The sequence below is a fragment of the Cupressus sempervirens genome, chromosome 3 (genome assembly GCF_028749045.1).
Source record: "Cupressus sempervirens isolate cs-2001-9-10 chromosome 3, ASM2874904v1, whole genome shotgun sequence".
Lineage (NCBI taxonomy): Eukaryota > Viridiplantae > Streptophyta > Pinopsida > Cupressales > Cupressaceae > Cupressus > Cupressus sempervirens.
The window spans coordinates 38,995,401-39,014,340 of record NC_143120.1 but is presented as its reverse complement, the minus strand read 5'-3'; the positions used below and the strand labels follow the sequence as shown (position 1 = coordinate 39,014,340).

The 18,940-nt window shown below is 35.0% G+C and overlaps 1 pseudogene; it reads right to left on the bottom strand.

The window, feature by feature from the left end:
- Positions 1 to 1,805: 1,805 nt before the first annotated feature.
- Positions 1,806 to 17,811, bottom strand: LOC149564675 (putative disease resistance protein At1g58390; annotated as a pseudogene).
- Positions 17,812 to 18,940: the final 1,129 nt, after the last annotated feature.

Below are 18,940 nucleotides of genomic sequence, written 5' to 3'. Positions count from 1 at the left end.
CAATGCAATATCAATTGAGGACTTGAATGTAAGAAAATCAGGAAACACTTTTGAAGTACAACATTGGATAGAGAAAACAAAATGCGAGAGGTGCTACATGCAGACTTGACAAACTTTGAAGGAGAAATGACAATAACTTTAAATGTGATAGGGAACCTCGTACAAGAGTACAAAAACAAGATAGTTCTAGGAACATCCATTATAGTGTTAGGATTTCAAATAGGACACAAAACAACCTTTGACCGCAAAGATTCAGATTGCATCTTGAAGCTCCAAGATTCAAGCACAATTGAAACTATACCGTGACGTTGCCAAGAATACAAATTCATACCAAGCACCACAATCAAACAGCTCCTCACGAGCACAAGTACCTATGCCATTGGTATAATAGGTGCACTAGTAGTTGCAGGATGACAGATAGGCTCCTAATATGTTGTTGACATAAAAGACAGAAACAATGATGATGAAAAAGTATAGGTAAAAAAAACACTAAACGCCCCTTCTTTCTGTGCAACATGTACATTAGTCATGTTTCTATTGAGTACGGAGTTCTAAGAGTAGAAAATAAAAATCTATTGTCAATGACTAGCTCCAAATCAACTCTACAATCTAAGAAGAATACATGCAAATAGCAATCCAATTACAAAGAGGTAAGACTGCTGCAATGTTGTTTAGAAACATTGTACGATGGAACAACATGAACAGAACATTTCACATTGGGTTGTTACATACATCTGTACACTAAAAGACAAGAGAACATTGGATGTCTTGAATGCATTGCTACAAATAACACTACATGTAAGCAAACTTAGATAATTCAACACTTCAACTACTAATTAATTCATACACAAGCTACATTAATATTAAAACATATCTTGCAGGTTGATGGGGTTCTCAAAGTAGCTAACTCATTCACAAATCCATTTCATAAATTTTGTTTCCAATGCAACTTAAAATTTGAGGATTATGGAATGCTAGAAGACAAAACAACTCATTGCAATAGATGCAATCAAGAGGTTGCATATGTATATTCATTATACCTAAAGACTATCATCACAGTTGATAACAAACAAATCATCCAATGCTCAATAAACAAGTCCATTGTTGAACAACTACTACTAAGCTTGAAAGACACAAAAGTTGAGGACTACACACAGGAAAGTTGAGGACTACACACAGGACAAACCAAAGTTCATCTTTATCCTTCGAGATTTCACTGTGAAAGGTCAATTCACATTAAACCAAAACAATAGCATCAACCATGTTGTGACAAATGGAGATTGAACAATTGCTCCCAACAAAGGTAAATATGACTAGTTACAAATTAGCATTTATTTAAAATATAAAAAAATAATTTATTACGAGACATAATTACAATATACTGACATGCACAAAATAGAATTTGTAGGGATCATGGATAGCTATAATGACATATCAAGCTATAATTAATGGTAGTCACAAAAGATATCAGTCAATATAAAGTAAGACGTGTAATCAAATAATGTATATGCATGAGTCTCATATCCAAGTACAGTCTTGTGTCGTATATGTATAGTGAAAAATGTATATGCATTAATATGCTACGAGACATACTTTTGCTCTATCAAGTTGTATAACATGATTGAGTAGATGCTTTGCTAATGTAAACTATTATTGAAATACAATGAAAAATTGCATCACATGCTTTATCCTATTACATATCCAATGTATAAAAAGTTATCTAAATTGCTATTTGTCATATGCAAAAGCTATACTTAGGCAGGAACTTTGATGCTTTGTGTCCTCGTTTATTTTTCAAAATGTTCCCAAGTTTTTGTGTAGATTTATAGCAGGAAGTATGAAACATAAAGAACAGATGCTTAAAAAACTTAGCTTAAAACCCAGTGCGTAGCATAGCCGCGTTCATCAGTAATGATCACCCGCGGATTACGGGCTTTAAGTTTTTGCCAATCCTGTCCACCTTCTTTTAATCTCTCTCTTAATCCATCAGTACCTGTTTCATAATAGTTGAACTCCTTGAGCATTTTCAATTTCTCCAACCCCTCCGGAACTCTTCTCAGTCTCGCACACTCTCGAAGCCTAAAATCCTCGAGGCATGGCCTCGCTCCATCCTCCAATTCGGGAAACTCCTTCGGTTGAGTGAAACCTTTCATCACCAAGAACCGCAGTTTGGAAACCCACCTGACTTTCCGAAAGCCTCTGTTATCTCTCTGCAGCTGTAGTTATGCTCCAACTGCAAACTCACTAAGTTTGGCATTTTTTGGAATTCTGGATAACTACTCCATTCGCAATTCACTAACCTGAGTTCCCTTAAATTTACAAATCTGCATAAACAACTTGTCACAGCAAAGTTGTTTAGACGTAGTTTTCCAAGATCTGTCATAATCTTCTGTTTCTTTCGGAAACATGGGACGAGGGAGCCGAGAATGAATCTCAACAGTGAAGAGGCGCATCTTCACCAACTGCCCCAAAATCCCTTCTTTTATTCTTTCCAATTGTGATTCTCTCTCAAGCTCTATGCTTAATTCTTGTAGCTGGATCATACCCCCCACATCCTCTAACTTCAACTCTTGTTCACCTTCGACAGAGAGACGCAAGCAATCTGATCTGAGTGTCCGGAGAGACATGAGATTTGAGATTCCCCTTGGCAATGTTTTTAACCCATATCTGTATACATTGATATGCTCTAGACATTTCAGTTCACCAATCCCCACTGGTATATCCAAAACACCAGGTCCAATAGAAACATCGAGAAAGCGAAGTCTCTTCAACCTTCTAACACACCCTGGTATCTCCCAAATCCCTGCGCCCGACAAGTTCAAGACCTTGAGAAGCTTCATATCTCCAACACAATCAGGTAATGTCTTGATGAATTCAGTCCTGCTCAAGTCAAGAACCCGCAGTACTTCCATTTTCATTAAAAAATTGGCAGGAATTTCCGTTATGAAATTGCTACACAATGATATTGTCCGGAGAAGGTCGGGAGAATATGCAGGAAAGTTTTCTTCCGTAAACCCCCATTTTATCTCTTTCCTGGGCAACAAAACCCTGCACCAATCAACACTTTTTTCCCTGGAAGGGGATTTTGTGAAGGCATCATCGAATTCAAAAGCACATTTGTTTTCTTTACATATATGCACGGCCAAATCAAGAAGCAAATCATGAACAATGCAGTATTTCTTGACTTCAGCTTCATCACTGAAAATGGATTTCCGTAATTCTTCCACTATTTCAACCAAACAAAGATTGGCAAGCATATATAAATAATTCCATCCAGCATCCCACTGGCTTTCTCCTTCTAGAATGAAGCCTTCACCTATCCATAGATATACTAGGTATTCACAATCTATTTTCTCATCCTCAGGGAAGAAGGAGAGATAAGCAAAACAAGCCCTAAGATGTGGAGGCAAGCAATCATAGCTCAATTTCAGGACTTCCATGGGTTTATTGAGAGCAGATACCCCTTTAAGCTGCTTTAACTTGGACTCCCATTCCCTTCGGAGTGTTGCACCTGCCAGAGATGCTGCAGTTGTCTTGATGGCCAATGGAAGGTTTCCACATTCCTCTGAAACTTTATGAGCTACATCAACAAGCTGTTCAGGTGCTCTGTTTCCCTCATTCTCTGGAAACCCATACATACAAAACAGTTCCCAGCTGTCTTCTTCATTCAAACGTTCCATCTCATACATTTCTGCCTTCACATTTCTGCACTTTGTTTCTAGATGTAATCACAAGTTTGCAGTTATGCCCAATTGTCAAACCGAGCCTCTCTATCAAATTGTCCTCTTTTACGGGCTTCCACACATCATCCAGAACTATTAAACACTTGCTTTCCTTCAATTTGTCGCTCTTCTGTTACATCACCATCTACAATTTCTTTTCTTAAACCTAAATGGAAGGCTAAGTCGTGCTGCAACTTTGAAATAGAATAGGTCTGAGAAATTGAAAGCCAAATAGATATCTCAAACCTGTCTTTGGTGAAATTGTAGACATGCTGGAGAAGAAAAGTCTTCCCTAGGCGTCTATACCCACCGGATGTGAATCAATCGGCACAATGCTGGATCTCTTTCACTTCCGCTCTTTGAAATGTGCTGCTTGACGCCTCTTCTGTAGACAGAACATCATAAGCAATGTTTAACACCCTTCCCTCCTCAATAAGGGAGTTGATTCTATCTTTGACCAACATTTACTCGTCTGATTCGAGAGATTTATTTACGATGCAGTTGTTTTGTAGTGGGAGGGTTTGAACATTGTTTCATCCCAGTTTCGAACAATTCTGGGTGCCCTGCTTTCCCTCTATGTGTGAAATTATGTCAGGAGGCGAGAAAATTTTTGAGGATAAAATTTAAAAAGACCATAAATTATTAGCGTTTTTGCATTAATGAATTTCAAATTTTGTATTTTTCACATTTGTATGATAGTTTAAATTAGGATGTTTTTAATCTGGCTTTTGCATAATTATTTTAATAGAGTTTTCAACGATTAACGTATAATTAATCTCCTCCCATCTCCAGCTCTATTAATTTTGTTTGGATTGTAATTCTCTATTTCAAATAATTCATTTCTTTATCAACTAGTTTGATAACTTTAATATTCATGTTCCATTTGTCCTCCTTAAAAAAATTGTTTGTATTATTGTTCTAAGAAATATAAGGTAAGATATGTTTGTTGTTATTTCATTAATGATCCTTTTTAGAAATATTTAGTTTAGCATTAAATTTAAATTGTTATTACAATCAGTTCTTGGAAATTTGCCTTTCTTAAGAATAAGCTTGTTTTTGCTCCTTTTAATAAAAACACTACTATTAGCTTTCTTATGTTTAGGCTTCAACCACATTTAGACAGAGTAAATGTGGTTGTGGCTTGACATATGAAAGCTTGATCCTGCGATCTTCAAAGATTACAATATTATTAGGCGCTAGCAATGAGTATTGCACTTATCCTACATTCGCCGACCTTTTCAGTATATCCAATGCTAGTTCACGAATTGTTTACAATTAAAATATGATAATTCACAAATAGTTTGATTATGTAAAAGTGGTTATCAGTTGAAACAAGGAAGCTAAAAAGGGCCCTTGAACAGAGGTAGATGACAAGATAGTTCAAGTGTCTGGGACCAGCTAATTAGAGCAGCCCAAGGTTTTCACAAAATGAAATTTCAGTTTAAGATTTGCGGATTCATACATAGTTGGAGAGTAAAAGTAGTCTTCCGCGGAGCACATGTTCATCGGATGCTTTCACATAACAACATACAGAAGTGTGCCCTCAATTAATATGTCTTCACTTAAACAAACTGGATCGGATAACCAAGTTACCATGTTGTAGAGAGGAACAAGCGGAACATGACATAACAAGATAGACAGTATTAAGTCGGGCCCTGCACAACATTTTTGTAATAGATAAACGACGACTTAGGGGAGAGGACCCAGTACTTGAACGCGTTCCAATAGTTGTGAATGGAGTTGTTCACTTGATACCTACACTTGTTGACTTAATGTCCAATTTTTTTTGACAACATTGTACCAATACTCGTGACTTTAAAGTTGTTAGTACAATGCTAACTACCTAAAATTGAATAAAATGTACTTTTAGTTATAAAAATTAACCAATGATGTGATGCCACATTAGCTGTTCAACTATGGGTACCCTTTATGCACGACCATTGGTCTCACTTTTTTTTTGAGCTATTTTGGACAACTCGGCAAAAAGCATGTTGATGTGGCATCATAACAGGTGATGTGGACTTGAAACCTTAGTTATAAGTAGGTGACTCACCAAGTAAGCTACTGTAAAAAATTGGGAGCAATTAAAAATTTTTACATGAGATTTTGATAAGCGCAAAGTTAGGATGTTCACGTACTGGGTCCTCTCCCCTAGTTAAGTAATTCAACCGACACAGAAGAAGCACACCCCAAACATTTGAATATTGGGGTCAAAATAAGTTTATCATCGTGATCGATGGTACTGCAGCTCATAGGAGAGATCCCACCTCACACCACAGCTAGGAGCAACTCTGGAGCAATGTCATAGCTGAGAGACTTGGAGAAAATCATACAACCCCACCTCCAACCAATGGTTTGAGTGTGCCTGATAAGCCGCTCTCAATTGGCCTCCTTTTGATGATTGAAGAAATTAAAATTTACAATTTAATGAAATTTGATAATACCTCAGAACATACACCAATTGATATCTTTAGCTCCTTCCAAACATTTATTTGTAGTATGTATCGAACTACAAAAACTACAACTACCTAATACAATTTATACTACCATTTACAATATTGGTAATACAATCCAGTTAACCTAGGGATCAAGGTTCAATAGAATTGAGAGAATGCTTACTCGCTTCTTCAAATGACTTGTGGGTAGCATGGATGGAACAGCTTAAACAACACACACTAAGCTTAATTCCTAGACTAAAAAGTGTTAAATAGTCAAAGTTGACTTTTTTTCCCCAAGCTTAGTTCTTCCCTTAGTGTGTGATTTTTAAGGATGGCCAACATGGACACAACTAATAACAAATTTAAAAACAAGAGATTGAAAGGGCCAGATAATGATTATTCCGTAAGAAGGTTGCCTTCTTAGCTGACACGCCAAGGATAAACCAAGTAAACAATCACCAACATCAAGGGGTGTCACAACTCGCCCTTAGATACATGTGTTTTCTAGCATATCTCTAGGACTATATGACTGTTGACTAAGTTGTTGGAATTTTACATTAATAGATTTTATTTTGGATGATTATATGGAATTAGTTAATTAAATTGTGAAATATTTTAATTTATCTCTAATAGATAATTGATGTGATATAGATGGTATGATCTACAATATTCATGTTACTTATGAGGATACAAGTAATTTTCTTTAATTATTTATATAATATGTGAAATTAAATTAATTTATGACTTAAGAGTTAACATTGGATTTTGACCTACTAATGTGTCTGAGTGGTTGCAGGAAGAAGGCAAGAGTGTGACCAAGCTAGAGGAGATTAGATCCTCGGAAGGGTAGATGAGGATCGTCTGGTAGCCGCACACACCACTTAGACATCATTACATGCTAGAATATTGTTTTTATTACTACTCTTACTTTGTATTTTATCTCTACTTTGCTCCTTATATTAAACAAAACATTTTATTCTCGAATAAAAGAGATGTTAGAAATTTTCATATGAGAATGTGAAGATAGAGCACATAGCTTATTCATTTTCTTTATAACTTGAAAAAAAACATAGAATGAATGTATAAAATGATGAAATAAAATATATAGTTCAATTAGTCGTTTTCTTTACAATGTAACAAGATGTGACTTAGTGAAAGTAAATATAACTAAAATCAAGTAAAAAGAAAAAAAAAAAAAATCCACCATAAATAAATTTGGTACGTAGCTATTTAATAAGAATGGGGAACAATTTTTATTTATTAAGAATAGACAACGTTTTCAATTCATTGAGCATGGATACCCATTTCCTCCATTTATTAAGATATGGGCAGCCATTTCCTTCAGCCGCCCAAGCTACCACCTCAACCTTTTTTCCTTAAATTTTTACATTTACTTCTTCTACAGGGGTTGCGGGATTTTATTTTAAAATGGCAGGGAAAGAAAAGAAAAGGGAACAGAGAGAGCACATACATATAAATGGGAGCAACGAAAAATTTGGGGGATTTGTAGAGCTGAAAGCTTCAACCCAACTTCATTTCTCTATTCGGGTGTTTTTTCTTTTCCTTTCCTCGTAGACATTTGAATGCCTCTTTTTCTTCTATCACTCTTTGGAAAATAGAAGAATTTTTGTTCTCTAAAATTGAATTAAATAAATTCCGAGTGTATGTAGTTATCATATATATATTTTTTATTTTTTAAATTATTCTAATAATAACTTTAACTACAGGAATTATAATTGAATGTATTTCTATGAAATTTTATATGATTAGAATAAAATAAAAGAATTTCAACAAACTACCATCTGAAAAATGCATCGAAATTTTATTTGCTATATTTTGAGGCAGCTGTCAATATTATTTTGGAGATAGCAATAAATTAGAGCTCACGCTCAAATTTATATTTAGAGTCTGTCTAAAATAAATTAAAATTTCATGTCTGATTCATACAATTTCAATGATCAGAACATTTTAAACAAAGGACATTTGTAACCGTGTTTAATTTGAGATAGTTCAATGATATAAGACACACCAAAATGTACTCAAATTTGTCATTTAAATAAGCTTCAACAATTTTCATTCGCAAGCTTTTTCGATAATTATCTCAACTAAATTTGAGGAGACTATGTCCATGAAATAATATCTTTGTTGCACTCGATTTAGTCCTTGTTTGGCTAAATGTAAATTTTAATGAACATTTTGCTTTTGATTTTCTTTTCTTTAGCCACCGTATGTCTATTTATTAGAGTTCATTGTTTAATAAAATGCATAAGGGAAGACATATAAGATTAAATAGTTTTATAGAAAAATAAGGAATGTGAAATGCATGTTCAATTGGTTATATTATTATTAATTAAATTCAACTAATTAAATTGTAATGATAGGAGTGAGAAAATTAGAATGTCATTATGAGATGAGAAAGTTAGCTTTATATAAAACTTATTGTATTTATTCTTGGAAAATTAGTTGTTTTTATTTGTTTTAGTTTTCTTTTTAGGTTTATTTCATGTTTACTATTTCTTCCTACAATTTGCTATACATAAGGTTAATGAAGTTTATTCTGATACTTGATACATAAGTTAATAGTTTACTGACAATAATTGAATTGATTATTATTGTAAAGTTTTGATCTATTATGGAGATTTTTAATTGGTTTTTTAAGTTATTAATTTATTGAAATTTGATATTAAAGACTTGGGGATAACTTATTCACCCACCCTCCCCCCTCTCAGTTATCTAACATTTTTCACAGTGGAAAAACTTAACAAACAATTCTCCTTTTTTGTGCAAACAAAGTATGCCGAGAATCTTGTTGATCAATACCATCGACCTCAAGAGTTTGGCAGAGGTTAGGAGAACCATGATGGTTAGATTTGGATGCAAAAGAGGAATCATTGAAATATGATCTCTTATCCTAAGAGGGATCAATATTTATATACCCAAACCTAAATTCCTATCAAGGTTCTTGAAACTAATGATGGCGTAGTTATTAAAAATCCCCAATTGATTAGTGAAGCCATGCTAAAGCATGAGGAATAAATATATTTATTATATTCTGTAATAGAATTGAAATCTTTTCGTATTTATAGAGTGGTAGAATTATGCAAGAAATTTGGTATTTTTGCAAGATGGAATGAGTATGGCACTCCAACAACAGAAATAGTAGAATGGTTCAAATCAAAATATAGGGATGAGGTAAGTATGATGTTTCTTTCTAATGGTTTCCTCTTTTTGAAATGTATTGCCACAAAAAATTAAAAAAAAATCCTCAATGATGAAATCCCTAGTTCCAAAAGGTACAATTTCACCTTTCTAGTTTGGTAGCCAAATTTCAACCCCAATAGATTAGAAAACTTCAAGGTTGACATGGCAATCTATCTTCCAGACATTCTAGTGGAATTAATAGACTTAGAAATTTTAAAGGTTGTAGGTAATCACATTGGCCAATATGTTGGTATGCTAGAAATAGCTGCACCTCAATTGGACAACATACTAATTATAAATATAGATATAAACTCAAGATTTTAAAGACAATTCTTATCCAAATCCTAGAGGAGGTCTATACAATTTACCCTAAATTCCTCAAATATGAGTCAAGAGCAAAGTATAAGGAAGTTTAGATGCAAAATGGAAAACTATAGAGTTGTGTAGAAAACGACATAGACATTCTAGTGGAATTAATAGTTTTGGATCTTTTAAGGTTGCAAGTAATCACATTGGCCAAAATGTTGGTATAATAGAAAAAGGAGTTCCTTGATTGAACAATATACTAATTATAAATATGGATATAAATATCAAGACTCTAAAGCTAATTCTTATCCAAAGTCTAGATGAGGTCTATATGACTTGCCCTAAATTCCTCAAATCTGACTTAAGAACATAGTATGAAGGAAGGTTGATTTAGATGTGAAATAAAAAACCACAAAGTCATGTGGAAAATACACCACCCATAGTACATACCCAAGGGCCCTTAGTAATGTAATTAGAGGAAGTTGAGATTGTGGAAGAACTCGTAAATATGGGGGTAGAAATCACAGAGGAAAGGAATGGTGACTCAAGAAGGGATAAGCCTCATAAAGACATAGTAATAATACTTAATGACAAAGAAGGAGGCTTTAGAATTGAACCAAGTCAAAGGAGAGAGGAAAAGGATTACAGAGGAGGGGATCACATGGATAATGAAATAGATATCCAAGAGGAAACTCGATGCAATGGAACATGTAGTGGGTTAAAACAAGGTTCCTAGAATCCTCTTCACTGAAGGTATGAATACAATAAGTGTCCTCACAAAGCTGATCTACCCCAAAACAACTATCACAAGTGCTTAACAAGATGCTTATGGTTATCCCAACCTAAAACACTCTTGGGAATTCTCAATCATAAGGAAATCCTATTACAAAGACAACTAATCACTAGTTGCTCTTAAGGGCATTAAAAGGCATTTTTGATACATTACTCCCAAAAAACACATAAGGACCAGGGGTAACTCTAAGACATAGTCATGGTCTATTTAGGTCATAAAAAACATGAATCAACCATTGGAATTAAACTATGCAATCAATAGTTGCTTCACAAACTCAAGATAAGGCTTGTAGCCCTTGAAATATGAAAAATTGATATAGTTTCAAAAAAATCCACATAGCTCAAGAAATTAATCACTAATTCAAATACCCTTTTAGGGTTTACACAACATACTAAAAAACTAGGATCCAAAGATGAGAATGTAGCAAGTAGAACTTAAGATCTCACTTAGAAGGACTAGCCAATTAGGCCTCCATTTTCAAAGGAAGTACAAAAACTTAGAACCAAAACTCTAATCCAAAAATTGTAACATGAGGAGGCTCACATAAGAGTCTTATAAATGAGATACCAAGCGTTGAAGCCTCTTCTATAGCAATTTGTGGGAGTTGATGTTGCACAATTCTAGCATGCACATGGATCTTGCAGGACTAGGGCATCAAGTTTCTCCTTGTTGTTTGAATATTTTCACATGAGACCAAAAGAATCTTCAAATAATTTTTTTTTACTTGGGTTCTACCTAGGTCCGTGAAATCCTCATAGTGGAATCTCAAGATATGAGTGAAAATGTCAAAAACCCTAGGTATACACAAGAAATTGTGATAACAGTCAGTAAAACTTGAATATCTAGAGTTAGAAAATGAATTACAATCTCATTCCAAGTGCATTAGAATGGTGATTCACCATAATATCCAAAAATGTCACCAATTTGTACCTATGTTTCACAAGGAGTCTATACAACATGTTGCAACATGAGACTTAGCAAAAAAACTTGGTATTTTTATTGATTTGAAAGAAAAATTGCACTTCTTTGCCTACCACCCACCTGAAAGGGATATGTAAGATTGACCAACAGTTAAAACAACCATTCAAACCAAATATGTTTGTTGGGATTTGAAATTACAATTTTTGCAAAATGTTGTTCAAAGTTGCTTGACAACTTTATAGCAACTTTGCAATTTTTAGTGCAACTTTTCCTAAGGTAACCAAAAGTGGTTTTGAATAATCCAACATAGACCAAAACATGTAAAAACATGAAAAAAAATTCTCTCCTAATATTATAAGCTATGTGACACCTTTGACCATAGTTGACCAAGGGCATATCAAATGCCAATCTTGGAACTAGGTCTCACAACCGGGTCAACATGAATAGCCAACATTCCTAATCAGACCTAATGATTTAAAAGACTTCAAAAGAGTCATAACATTGAATTTTATTGGTATTTATTGGGGTGCCCCTACACCATACTCCCCATGAACTTTAAAGCTCAAGTTCCCAATTGAGTCAAGTTGTGCAATTATAGTGCCATGTTGAAGGACCTATTCTTCAATCATCCAAGTAGTATCAATTTCAGGTAATCCTTTCCATTTGACAATGTATTGTATATAAGTTTTAGTTATGGTGTTCCTAAGGACTTTGGATTCCAATATTTTCTCCAATTTCTCTAGTTTTCTAGGAGGGAGATTTGTAACAAAATCTGATGTATCAGCATGATTTGAACTTGTAGAGGCACCTACAATATCACAACCTGCATCACCTTTGTAGAGAGTTAGGTCAGCAATATTAAAGATTGGAGAAGTAGACAATGTAGGGGGCAAGGATATTTCATAAGAATTTTCTCCCATTTTGTGCAAAATTGTGCATCGACCAACCTTCTTCTTGTGTAGCTTAGAATACCTGCCCTTTGGTAATCTTTCCTTTTTGAGATATGCCCAAACTTTATCTCCAATCTAAAAATGAACTTCTCTTCTCCTTTTATCTGCATGTTCTTCATACCTGCTGAGTTGTTTGTTGCAGTGTAGTCTTTACCTCTTCTTGGGCTTGATTGATGAGTTTTTCCAAGTCTTTTTCCTGAGCACTTACTTCAAAGTCTAATGGTAGGTCAATTAAATCCAATGGGCCTCTAGGATGTAGACCATACATTGTTTGAGAAGGTTTCTTGCCAATGGACCTATTCAAGGAATCATTAAAAGAAAATTATATTTGAGGGAGCATAACATACTAGCTCAGATTATACTTCTTAGTTAGGCACCGAAGAAGATTCCCAAATGACCTATTCACCATTTCTGATTGGCCATTAGTTTAAGGGTGATAAGCAGAGTTGTATTCAGATTTGTGCCCAATTTCTTGTGAAGTGTGTGCCAAAAATCTCCTTGGAACTTCACATCCCTGTTAGAAATAGGGATTATTGAGAGGGGGGTGAATCAGTAATCTACAAACTTTAGTTGCCAATTGGATATTATTACTTACTTTAAACCATGCATAACAAATCAATAAAGTAATGTTGAACAGTAACAATAACAATGCACAAAGATAACTCATGACACCATATTTTTTTAACTAGGGAAACCTTGGCCAAGGGAAAACCCTGGTGGGGATGATACCCACTAGATAATATATAGATATATATGTTCCTTGTTAGAGGATGGACCCTGTTAGGAGTCAATGAGAAAATTTAGTATAATAGTCCCTATTAGGAGAATTTGAATCCTTGTTAGAAGATTCCAACCCTGTTAGGAGTTGTAGTGTAATGTATGCAAGATGAGCCCACTACCCAAACATGCAATTTCAACTACATGAAGAGCTCACCACTCAAACAAGTAATCTACTATTATTTGCCTTACTTTAACTTGATCTCGGATCACCAGATAGTTCATACAAAACTTTGCATATATCACTTTCACAAAAGTTCGCTCTCATGATACATCAAGATTACACACTTCTTATCGCAAGAAGTCCTTTGCATAAATACCATGATTTTACATAAAATATTGTTGGGTTAGCTAAGACCACAATTCATTTTTGCAAGTTAGGGTAAACATCTAGGAGGTCAGCCCTAATTGGACAAGTAATTGTTTTGCAACCAAAATGATTCTTTCCTTCAATTCTACTATCTTACTTCATCAAAACATGATTAACTTTGTTCTGTACAGTCCGTACAAACTTCCAAGGTTATACATGTCATCATCAACATGTATACTATCGCCATGTAACTTTTCTTGTCATAATATGACGTCTACAACATGTTATAAACAAAACAATATACTGCTGTAAACCAAATTCTATACTTACACAATTTTTTGATCACCAAACATTAAGTATCTTTATTTCCAAGGTTTCTTGTCAACATGTACATCATGTGTTGCCATTAATGAAAAAAATTACATATCACAATTAGTCGATTGTCAACAATCCCTATTTGAAACAATGGTTTTTGGTAAGCCATGAATTCTTACAATTTCTTTGAAGAAAAGGTGAGCAATGTGTGAGGCATCATTAGTACTTTTGCATGGCACAAAATGCACCATTTTGTTGAAGCTATCTACAACAAAAAATACACTGTCAAATCCCTGTTTGCTTCTAGGAAGTCCCATGACAAAATCCATTGAGATGGACTCCCAAGGTCTAGTAGGTATTGGCACAGATTGGTACAACCCCTGATTTATGGATACACCCTTAGCTTGCTGGCATATAGTGCAACCTTCCACAAATTTCTTGATGTCTTTAGACATTTTAGGCCAATAGAAACTCCTCTTGATTTGTTCAGATGTTTTATCAATGCCAAAGTGGCCTCCGATGCCACTACAATGCTTCTCCTTAATGATGTTCAGTCTCATAGAACATCTTGGTATAAAAATTTGAGAACCTTTGAATAAAAGATCATTTTGAATGATGTATTTAGAAAAATCAATGTGTTATTTTCCTATTAATTCAGAAAAACCTTAAATGCTTCTCCAAAATCTAGATCTCCTACATAGAGATGTTTGAGGGCATCAATCCCAATGCTATGTAATTGGACTTCTTCAATTAGGAAAACCCTTCTACTGAGGGCATTAGCCACTTTATTTACTTGACCTTTCTTGTGCTTCAATGTGAAAGTGATCCAGGTGGATCTATCACTAAAAATTAAAGTGTTCCAAAATCTCTCAGAGGTAGTGCCAGATTATAGAACTCATCAACATGAACTTGATGCAACTTGAATGGACTCGAAAGGAGTTTGTTTGCTCAAGTTATAGCCGATCAAAGTTTTGGTCAAATCGGGTATAGGTATAGAGGCCATAAAAAAGGTGAAAATTTGACCATCTCAAAAGTGGTTCATTCATTTCATCAAAATCGGAGATGGGATGTAGAAGTTATGGCAATTCAAAGTTAAGGCAAAAAACATTGTTTTGATGATGTCAACATGATATCATCATGTTGACATGGCAAAAAATGACATGGCATCCTATGTAGTAGACATGTGGCATTGCAATAAGTGAATACACAAATGCCACATGGCACGTCAAAGATGGTAAATACAGGATGTCATTTTTGTTTAAAAAATATTGTTGGTGGGTTTTGAACCCACAACCACTATTCTCCAACAACCCCTTAAATATCACTACACCATCCAATGATTTTAACCATATTTAGGAAGTTGTCTTATTTAACCTTTGCATGTTGCAAATATGGGAAAGGGAAGACCAACAATTTGAACCCTTAACCACCTGCATTTTAAAATAACATGATGGTCGTTGCACCATGCATACCTATTGGAAGTTAGGTGGCATATAACTCATTTAAACTTGTCTAGTCCACCCAAACTTATCTTTCTTAAAAACCACCCACAATTTTGGTGTGAGATCATAACAAAAATTATGATAAAGGGGTAAATTTGAAGATGACGTTGATTATGGGGAATTATTTTTTGAAGGAAGATCATTTGTGTGTTATAATGGTTAAATCCTATTATAGCATAATTTTATTTATAAAAAGGGTTTAGGAGGCTTATGTAAATAAGGTAGAGGGCATTTACATTTGATTTAGTAGAAGCCAAGAGGAATTTGAGAGTTTCTCTAATCATGAAGAATTCTTTAAGGAGGAGATGATGTAATGGTGATCTGTCTCTGTAGTAAAGCCTTTTTAAGAAAAGTCTTTCTTGCTCTTTAGAAACTAGTCTTGCGCCTTTGAGGGCTTGTATGCAAGGTGGTTCAAATTAGGATTTGTATAATGAATTTGTGGATGGACTACAATATGTTGTAAATCAACTTTGGGAGCATCAATAATACATCGGTCACTCAGTTGAGCTAAACTCGGAGATGTAGTCTGCTTTGATTGGATGAACTCTGTAATCAAATTAGTTCTCTCTCTCTCTCTCTCTCTCTCTCTCTCTCTCTCTCTCTCTCTCTCTCTCTCTCTCTCTCTCTCTCTCTCTCTCTCTCTCTCTCTCTCTCTCTCTCTCTCTATCCCTGGTGATATGACTCTATCTTTCTATTGATCATGTTATTTTTAATATTTAATGTCTTTTTAGTTACACATAAGACATTAAGTATTTGTACACCTTTATGCAATTTCACTTAGCATATAGTTGTCTAGATCCTAAAATCAGATCAGAAAGTGTATGTCAGTAGCTACTCCATCCATTTGAAATGATTCACACTTAAATTTTCTCGAGGATTCAAAAAAAAAAAGGCATTGTTGTTAGTGTAAACAACAAATTCCTTTGGAAAAAGGTAATGTCTCCACTTTTTGAGAGCCTATACTACTGTATACAATTCAAGGTCATAAGTTGAGTATATTTTCTTAGCATCATTTAACTTTTTAGAGAAGAAATAAATAGATTGTCCTTCCTAACTGATGACAAAACCAATGGCTAGGTTACTAGTGCATCTATTTCAATAGTGAACACTTTCCTAAAATTAGGCAAGGTCAAGATGGGGTATTGAGCCACACTATTTTTTGGTTTAAATACATATTAACTATTTACACTTACTTAAGTTTACTTAGGTTAATGCATTATTTTATTATTTTGCATTATTTTATTATTTTATTTTGTGAGACACTTAGGAGTTTGCGCACCTTTTTGAGTTGTCATGTTGACAACACAGAAGTAAGAAAATATATTTCAGCACATGGTGTCTACAACATTGGAGTTTGTATCATTCACTGAGTTGTCATGTAGACAAAATAGTTATTTGCACTCCCTTTTTAGCACATGTTGTCTACAACACTAATTTGTGTGTTACACCCTTGTAGGCTTATCCTCATCATCGCACTTAATTTCGTGCTTAATGGAGGATAACGCATATCTGGTGGACATGTGCCTAGTTGTATGGCTTATCATGTAGTTGATTTTGAGGCATTCCAAATGTATCTCAGAGGCCTCTATATACAGGCACTCCTAGTGTACTCGCAACACATATGGAATGAATATATCATCATTCTGATGATACTCTCTCTTTCTGGTCTATAGTGGTGCTTGTGTTTGAGTTTTTAGTTTTTGGGTGAATTTTTTCCTAAGGAAAATTCTTACATGGTATCATAGCTGGGAGAATTTCTCTTCACATAGTCATTTGATACCATTGTGGGTTCAACACCTTAGCCTGAATCCGGAGTACTACAAAAATTGGGAGCATCTAGAGCTAGACCTGACCTCACCATTACATCCAAAACACTGATTCGATGAAGATCGACTACAAACTCAGCTACCTTAGCCCAAAGTCAACTATGAGGTAAGTTTTTTTTGTAAATTGACACTTGGAGGCCCTGATTTACAGTTCAGAACTGGGCTATCAAATCTCAGCCCTGCGTAGAGTATATTTTGTTGTTCACAGGGAATATTCAATTTCATTTCAGTGGGCATCTCATCATTTTTGACAAAAAATCGGCTACAACAAATACCCTCAGCGGCCACTCCCACCAAACCCGACAGCTCATTATCTTTAGCATGCCGTAAGGGTTCCTTTTAAATAAGCTGTGAGGATCTCCCACAATGCATGTGGGATATTAATCCCAAACTGGTGGCTAAATCCTTCCCTGATGCTATTTTCTGAAACATAGTGAAGAGTATTTCAACGCATAAAGTTGTTCTTCGACGAGCACAAAATAAAATTCGGTGCAAATTTGAACTCCGGCCTCCCTAGCACATGCTACAACGAACTCCAGCCAGTCTGAAGATTTTGACCACCACTTTCTTCATTTTTTGGCACCGCTGAATCTCATTTGCTAGCTCTCGTACATTGTATATTTCGGTGATCGACATCGCTTTCCCAGCACTGCGATTGTTTTTTTGGTGTTCTCTAGTGGCTACGTGTTCTACTCGCTCCGTGCCATGCTCTGCTGTTATCAGTCTCTTGTGCACACCAATCTGTGCCATGCGATGAATTTAAACATTGCCACCTCCTCCATGCAAACCCCTCTACCAGTGACACAAAACATTTTTTTATTAGCTCGGACAATGGACCCGCCACATTAGCCTATCGACAGCAAACAACACTCAGACACGTAGCATCTAGCCAAGTATCCTAGTAAGCAATTTTGTATATTGTATAACTTCTACCATGTGTATAGTCATTACCATACGGGCATCTAGTTAGCTGCCATGACACCCCTAGGCTGCTGATTATTTGTTGATGTTATCATTTCATAAGAAAAAAATTTGATGGCCATTTGACCATCATTCCCACATAATTTTGAATTGCTACGATTGTCATTTGACCATCAAATTTAAGATAGCAGTTTTCCTTCCAGACCCCTCTTCAAATTGCTTTTTGATTTGGTAGCCTAACTTTGCAAGCTCATAACTTGGACATTCAGACTTTGATTTAGGTGTGATTTTTTTGAAATTGGGTAGAATTTCCTAAAATTTTTGGTGGTGGTGTTTTTTTTGGTTTTGGTGCAAGGATTTTTCAGAAATTGTATTTTTTGGTGATTATACCTACATAATCTTGCATTTTTCAACTTCAAATGCTCCATACGGGCTCAACTGGTCACTTTTTTAGGTTTCATTTTCTTTGAAAGTGTGTTTATTTTTGTCTAGTTTCTAGATCTGTAGTTAGATTCTAGGGTTATGTGGACAAAATTCTCACTTTTAGAATTAAGGCTTTTTCTACATTGTAATACTTTGAGTACTTTTTAGAATTGTTTTACATCTGAGATACAGTGCTTAGTGACAGATTTGGGCCTCAAAAGGAAATTATAAAAGCAAAATTAGAAAGTCCACTTTGTTCATTTTGACAAGTGGCCCATTGTACACGCACTACTTATAAAGTGCCAAAAGCATCTTTTTTTGGTGGGGGACGGGGGGGGGGGGGGGGTCTTTTGATTGAGTGAAAAGGGGGAGGGGTGGTGGTTTGTGTACTATGTTCTTGTGTCTCTCTTTTGTGCTCTTTTTATTTTCTGCATCATGGGTTCATTTAAATGTCCACCTCTAACTTCACGCAATTATTCTACATGGAAAGATATTGCGTGGAGTAGATTAATGGAAAAAGGTTATAGTCTTTATG